Consider the following 7,642-nt stretch of genomic DNA (forward strand, 5'->3'; position numbering starts at 1 on the left):
GCATACAGAAAAGTTCTACTTCGGCATCGGTGCCGCCAGTTTATATATATAGTGGTGCGAGTAAAGTAGACTCATAATAATAACTCATAATCACAATTAATCAGATAATTCAAGCAGCACAGATATCAATGCAATGCAATGCAATATGATGATGCAATGATGTGATGGTACGGTGGAATCAAGAATGTCACACAGCCTGTCGTATACACCTGCCGAGCTGTGCTACCAAGCAGGACCCATGGGGGTCTCGCAGACCATATACCTCAATCACAATATCTCATTATCATTGACACCTCCTCATGGTCAAGGGATCATAATGCATCCACTACCCTGCCATAATACTGCCTCGGACAGGGACTCAAGATACAAAGGTTTAAAGGTGTTTCATTTTCTTTCTCAAAAAGAATTTCCATATTTCTCAACTTCTATGATGAAAGAGGATGAATGCATCAAAACACATATGACATGGAAGTAATATTCAACTCACATGTGGTAGAAGGTTCAAAGTTCTCAAAACTTAACCTACACATGATATTCACCCTTAATAAATAGTAATAGGAATATTCATCCCTTTCTCAATAATATTTCAATACTCAAGCATTTTCAAAACCCCAAACTCAACCTCTCAAGCGAGCATCACAAGTCAAATAATATACTCAAGCTTCTCTCTTAGGCAAATCACGAATCACATGCTCTTAAAGCAAATAAGATAATAAATAAGGCCTCCACACGGGCTATGTAATACAAATAAACCCCCACATGGCAATACATTAATAAATAAGCCCCCACACGAGCATCACTATATATATATAACATTTTCAACTCATACTAAGACCTCATCTCAAAGTCTATAACATATGAATGACTAATTACCCCAGCTCAATCTCAAAGAAGGATAGCCAAACCTACCTCAATTGCCGAAACTGCACTCGAACACCTCCACCAAACAAGCAACTCTCGAATTCAATACCCAGACTGACAACCCACTATCAACAATAAAATATACATATCACAAGGAGTCCAATGACACCTATATTGATAGGTTTCGGAACCGGAGGTAAAATGGTCTAAAAATTAATTATTTCCAAAAAAAGGTCAAATCTGGAAATTTATTTGACAATTACATTCTACTTGTAATAAGGAACTCATGATTGAAAACCTTTAAAAATAGAGCTCAAAATAGGTTAGAAATCACCATTTTCCTTAAATTCGAATTAGGGAAGAAACAAAGATTTTTGGGGTTTGAAACTAAACTTTAGGGGTTAAAATCATCAAAAACTTAATGAAAAGGAAAGGTTTTAGGTCAAAAATCACTTACCCAACACTTTGCCTTAAAAATCGCTTCTCAAATCACCTCAAGGAGTTCAAGAACTCAAACAAATGATGAAAAATATTAAAATGGGAAGAAAGAGACATTTTCTGCCCAAAAAGTTACTGTTCACGCATATTACTATTCACGTGTGCTACTGTTCACGCGTGTTTTATATAGATTTTTGAAAATCAGCCTCAAGGTCATTACAAGATCACCCTTAATACCGTCAAAAAAATTAAATCTAATTAATAAGATAAACTGAAGCAGGACTTGTATATTTTTATTTTCATCTCTTTGTGAAATCTCTCTTGTCCCTACAACAATCACTGATTATGGTGTAAACCCTTAACCTTAAACTATGAAAATCACTGATTCTACATAAAATTATGGTGTAAATTCATAGCACTAATTGTCGATCCTATCAGGTACTACCCCAAAAGCTCTAATCGAAAATGTTGCCCTAATTTCTTATTCTACATGAAATTAGAGTAATTATTTCAACGATTTCACCTTTATATTCTCCGATTTAACTTCTAATTTCTTTATCCATTTGAAAAATCTACAGGAATTTTGAAAAATTTGCATAAGAACGGTCTGACGCTCAACTTCTTGGCCTCCAACAAAATTGAGTAAGTTAAAACTTTGGTTTCTGATTTCTATACATTTTGGTATTTTTATTGTGATTTTAGTCGGTATTTTCTTTCGGCTGCAACTTTCAAAGGACTTGGGTTTTAGGGATATGAATTTTTGGTCCTATTTTCACACTAAAAATCATCAAAAGCAGTTTCTGTGCAGTTTGATTTAATAAATCTTGTTGTGGAGCTTGAGAAATGCTTATCTTGCTCGTTCTTTCTTTGATTTTTTTTATTTTCTGTTAAGTGCTGAAACTTTCAATCCAATCTCAAGCTTTGTGTTCTTCGTCTTAAAGAATTATTGATATCTACCCATTAACATATTCTGAATTTATGTTGTATAAAACATGAAAGAATAAAACTATTTAAATAGGAAACAAAAAAATATTATCTAATGACTCAAGTCAAAGAAGATAATATCCAAACAATTACTTCAAGGGGTTTCAATTTCTCTATAAGAACAAAACTTAACTCACATTTTCAAGTTATACTATGACTGAATTCACATTCATCTTAAACACTAAGATTAAGCGAGCAATTTAAGAAGTTCAACTTAATTCTTCTTCTTTGTTTATAATTTTGGTGTCGGGGCAACTTGCTTACACATCAACTAATTTCATGAGTACCTAATACCAAAAGATAATAAGTATCTAGAGGCCCCGTATAGAATGCAAGTTTCCATATGTCATGACAATCAAAAAAGTCAATGAGCATGTAAAATAACATAATAGCAAAGGAGAACTAAATAACTTGAAGAGCATAAGCATACTCAGTTGCATAACCCAAATTTTCATCTAAGGGTGTAATGCCCACCAAACTAAAGAAAAACACCCACTCCTGAAATATCAAGATGAATCCAAAGAGAAGTACAATAAATAACATAAGAAAAAAATATAAATTCAATTGAGGTAAATGGCAAAAGCTCGAGACTTTTTACATGTTTTTTCATGAAATAGGGTAGTAGTATCGCTAGTGGCCCAAAAGGAAGCAAAACTTGATCTTTCCTTCGAGTATCACAATGTATATACTCTTAACAGAGTTGATCTGATGAATCTTTCTCAAGACTCTCAATAGTTAAAAAATTCTAGGTGACACCATATGATCTGCCTTAAAATGCAAACTCTCTGTCTTATTTATGGCATGACATGAGCTCAAGGGTCGTGGACGAGGTAGAATTGGAAACTCTCTGCGTCAAAATGCAAACTCTCTGACTTATACTTACATAAGGAGTCACTATCAATTACCTAATAATTGAGACATTAGATTAACAATTTTATGTGATGTTGTAGGAAATTATAGGAATTGGATGAGGTAGAGGGGGGAAGGGTCGTGGACAAGGCAATACTGAAGGAAGGTCTAACAATTCAAGAGCATCACATTTAAATGTCAACCCATCAGTAATACCTACTATAAATAAATCTTCATAACCATATTCACGGACATGTATGAGGGAGCCAAAACCAGGGTAAGGACAGTAGGAGGGGACTCAGAGCATTTCCCAGTTGGGATGGGGTTGCATCAAGGATCAGCTCTAAGTCCATTTTTATTTGCCTTGGTAATGGATGCATTGACGCGACAAATTCAAGGTGAGGTGCCATGGTGTATGCTTTTCGCGGATGACATAGTCCTGATTGATGAGACTCGTAGTGGAGTTAATGCTAAGATGGAGGATTGGAGACATACCTTGGAGTCTAAAGGGTTTAAGCTGAGTATGACCAAGACAGAGTACTTAGAGTGCAAGTTTAGTGAGACACCTCAGGAGGTTGGCGTGGAAGTTAAGCTTGGTGCCCAAGCTATTCAAAAGAGAAGTAGTTTCAAGTATCTTGGGTCTATCATGCAAGGCAGCGGGGGAATTGACGATGATGTCACACATCGTATTGGGGCAGCGTGGATGAAATGGAGGCTCGCTTCCGGAGTGCTATGCGATAAGAAGGTGCCACCACAACTTAAGGGCAAATTCTACAAAGTGGTGGTTAGACCGGCTATGTTGTATGGGGCAGAGTGTTGGCCAGTTAAGATCTCTCACATTCAAAAGATGAGAGTTGTCGAGATGAGAATGTTGAGATGGATGTGTGGTCACACCAAGAGCGACAGGATTAGAAATGAGGCTATTCGGGACAAGGTAGGAGTGGCCTCGGTGGAAGACAAGATGCGGGAAATGCGACTGAGATGGTTTGGGCATGTGAAGAGGAGAGACACAGATGACCCAGTGAGAAGGTGTGAGAGGTTGGCCATGGATGGCTACAGAAGAGGTAGGGGTAGGCCGAAGAAGTATTGGGGAGAGGTGATTAGACAGGACATGGCTCAGTTACAGCTTACCGAGGACATGACCTTAGATAGGAGGCTGTGGAGGACCCGCATTAGGGTAGAAGGCTAGTACATAGTCTCGTTATTCTTCCCTATTCATAGGCGCACTAGCACATTACAATTCCTTGTACTCTCATTTCTGCTATTTCTGTTACTATTTATTGCTTTCAGTACTTTTGATTACTCTATTTTATCTGTGATGCCTTCGTGATTTATTTTTCTATAGCGCTTGGAATTTTTTTTTTTTAACTTTATCTGACCCCCTTTTCCGTTTTTTTTTTGAGCCGAGGGTCTCTCGGAAACAGCCGTCCTACCTTGGTAGGAGTAAGGTCTGCGTACAATCTACCCTCCCCAGACCCCACGTTGTGGGATTTCACTGGGTTGTTGTTGTTGTTGTTGTTGTTGTAACCATATTCACGCCCGATCATAATTTGTAAACCAAGTCAGATGGTCTCTATAGAGACACAATTATCAAGGAATGTTCAACAAAGTATGCATCCTTCTTCAATAAATATAAACAATGGTGGAGATTAGTTTTCTTACATCCCTATTCTTCATCTATTTATCTATTTCTTCTTTTTTGTATATATGAAATATCATAAGTGCGTATTTTTCATCTTCTCCAACATTACCTTTGTGATATTAGGTGGTTTTCCTATATTGTGTTGTTCATATTTGGAAACTAGACTTCAACCATAGAATCTTATTTTGCTTGAAAAATTGTAATTCTTTTGCAGTACGTGAAGATTTGTGATTTTACTTGCATCACCACGGAAAGTGATTAGTAACCTTCAAGCAATGGAATTCAAAACTCTTATAAACATTAGTTTAATCAGAATAATAAAATGCTTCAACTCGGATAAAAATATATTTAGAAAGTATACTAGCTACTTTTGTCATGTTGTTTGTGGCTGATAATGCACTTTAGTGCAGCTATTTGGATGTTGGTTCATTTTGGTGAGAATTTTTATGGTGCCTTACACTTTTGATGTAATTTTTAGCTACTCTTTTTTTAATCTTTTGGAGAAAGGGACTCACAGTTGAAGGGGCTATCTAAATATTGTGATTTTATTTGTGGCTGCTATTTTATTCTTCCATAAAAGAATGTATTGATTTTCCACCTAAATGATACTTGCAATATTTTAAAAGATATGTATTTATGTCTTTTTTATATTGTACTTCTAATCCATTTTCAACTTTAAGTTTTCTGAAAGTTATTTTTTACCTTCACAGCTTCTTGCAGCACTACAAAGAAGAGAGTTAGAGGAACATATAAATCTATGAAGGTGGATATGAAGACCAAGTATGGGGGAGAAATCTTAGTGGACATTCCTAATGATATTGATAGAGGTGTAGGTGACGGGGCTAGGGATATTGTCAATTATTGTGGCTTGATAGTGAGAACCACTGTCTCATTTTTAAATTGAGATTGGTCTTCCATTTTTACCAAACATGGACAAATGATTCGGTTGAAGGTGAAGGTTAAGTTAACTTTAATGTTATCTTGACTTTTAGATTACATGTGTATCTATGTTAGAGAAAAATATACAATTTTACATGTGTTTTTAGGATAAATATGAAGTTGGTAGAGACAGGCAAGAAAGTGTTTTGTAAACTTTTATAATTAGCACCACACAAAGGCTCTTTACAGCATGGAAGAATCGATTACACAAGGAATACCTGCTCTATGAGACTAATGAAGAAAGATTGTCCCATCAACTAGAAAGTGTTTCACCCTTGGATTGGGAATGTGGCTACCGGCTCTGAATTCTCAAGACTTTGTTACCAAAAAATCGTGTGTTCTTGATCACTTTTATGCTTACTCTCTCTTTTCATTTCTCGTTGTTGTAATTATGTTATTGGAGTTATCAAAGATATATTTTTTTTGTAAAATTTCAGGGGCAAGGTTCTTAGCAGGAAAAATGATTGTCAAAGAGTTGGAAATTATTTTGTGATTCTCTTTTTGTGTATTTAGAATGATCAATATTATGATAAGGTGTATATGCAATGGTCCTCATTGAAGTATGTAATGTTGTCCACTTTATTTTATGACTTTTATTAATGAAAAGTTCATGGATTTTGAGAGATGATAGAGTTAGTGTTGCTGGGCTACTATTACAAAAACTAGTATTGCAATTCTTTTATGACTTTTTTTAATAAAAAGTTCATGGATTTTGAGAGATGAATGAATTAATATTGTTGGAAAACTATTACAAAAACTAATATTGTGGTTCAATTATTTTATTGGGTAACTATTATGAAAATATTTGATTTTAAAAATGTAATAGAGTTGGTATTAATGGCGACTATAGTGGCCACTAAAAGTATGTAGAAATAATCCATGTATATATTAGTGACAATCTATAGTCGCCACTGTAGGACTTATTGTGGCAATAGGATCTGCCACTATAGGATTCAAGCTCCCCATTGAGGACCTAACATCAAGATTTCTTCAGGTTCATCAAGACTTCTCCAATTCTTCTTTAAGTTCTTCTCTAAGGTATGTACGTTTTTTCATCTATGGGTTCTTCCACCCATGGAGTCCCAAAACTCTTTCCAACTAATTCAGTTGAATTCAAGTATTAATTCTTTATGGGTACTTCTAATTTCTTCTTATTAGCATGGAGCATGATTGAAATTGTGGTTATTGACTCAAATTGCATGAAATTGATTACTACCTATGAATGTCCTAATTTTCTGTCTTGGGTTTGTAAATTTTTAAATGGGTCTTCTTCAATCCTTCTCAAATTGATAGATTATGGTTCAAATTATTAATATTATGTTCAAATAAGCTTATATTACTACTCAATTGCATCAATTGTTGAATTTCAAGTAATTTCTCTATCTCAAGCTACTATGGGTCTTTGAAATGAATAGTGGGTTATTTGAATTATGTTTTGAATTGACTCAATTGATAATGTTTATGCATGGTTCTTTTGAAAAGCATGTTTGAAAGATGAATTGAATAGAACCCACTTAGTTTTACTATGTTTTCAATGAAGTTTGACTTGAAAGCTTTTGACTCCAAATGAATATTTATGAAAGTAATATCTTTAATCAAAAAAGGAGTCATGAAATTAAAGAATGATGAAATTTGAGTTAAGTAAGAATGTTGGTGGAGCATCTCTCACCTAGTTAATGATTATGGAGCTATCTTAAGATTATGACTTTATGATAATAAGGGGTTAGGGATTGAACAATTGCCCACCCATATGACATGACTACGACTTATGGAATATGATTTCCTATTCTCGTGAGAGTTTTACCTAGAACCGAGTTGGACTAGGGGAACCCATGTCCCAAAACTACGTGCCACCATAGGTATGAATGGATTAGAGGAAAATATCCAAATCTCTAAGAGGTATATCAAGGGTTGGAGGTGAGTACCGAA

At 35.1% G+C, this 7,642-nt stretch overlaps 1 long non-coding RNA gene across 2 annotated transcripts; it reads left to right on the forward strand.

Moving 5' to 3' along the window:
- The first annotated feature begins 1,563 nt into the window (after positions 1 to 1,563).
- On the forward strand, positions 1,564 to 6,336 carry LOC129896679 (uncharacterized). 2 transcript variants are annotated; one of them, XR_008768021.1, is made up of 4 exons: positions 1,564 to 1,737; positions 1,878 to 1,941; positions 5,485 to 6,046; positions 6,151 to 6,336. It is a non-coding gene; the product is annotated as an uncharacterized LOC129896679 (long non-coding RNA). The 2 variants fall into 2 exon arrangements; XR_008768020.1 differs by having other exon boundaries at positions 1,578 to 1,737; positions 5,485 to 6,336.
- Positions 6,337 to 7,642: the final 1,306 nt, after the last annotated feature.

The sequence above is a fragment of the Solanum dulcamara genome, chromosome 7, assembly GCF_947179165.1.
Source record: "Solanum dulcamara chromosome 7, daSolDulc1.2, whole genome shotgun sequence".
Lineage (NCBI taxonomy): Eukaryota > Viridiplantae > Streptophyta > Magnoliopsida > Solanales > Solanaceae > Solanum > Solanum dulcamara.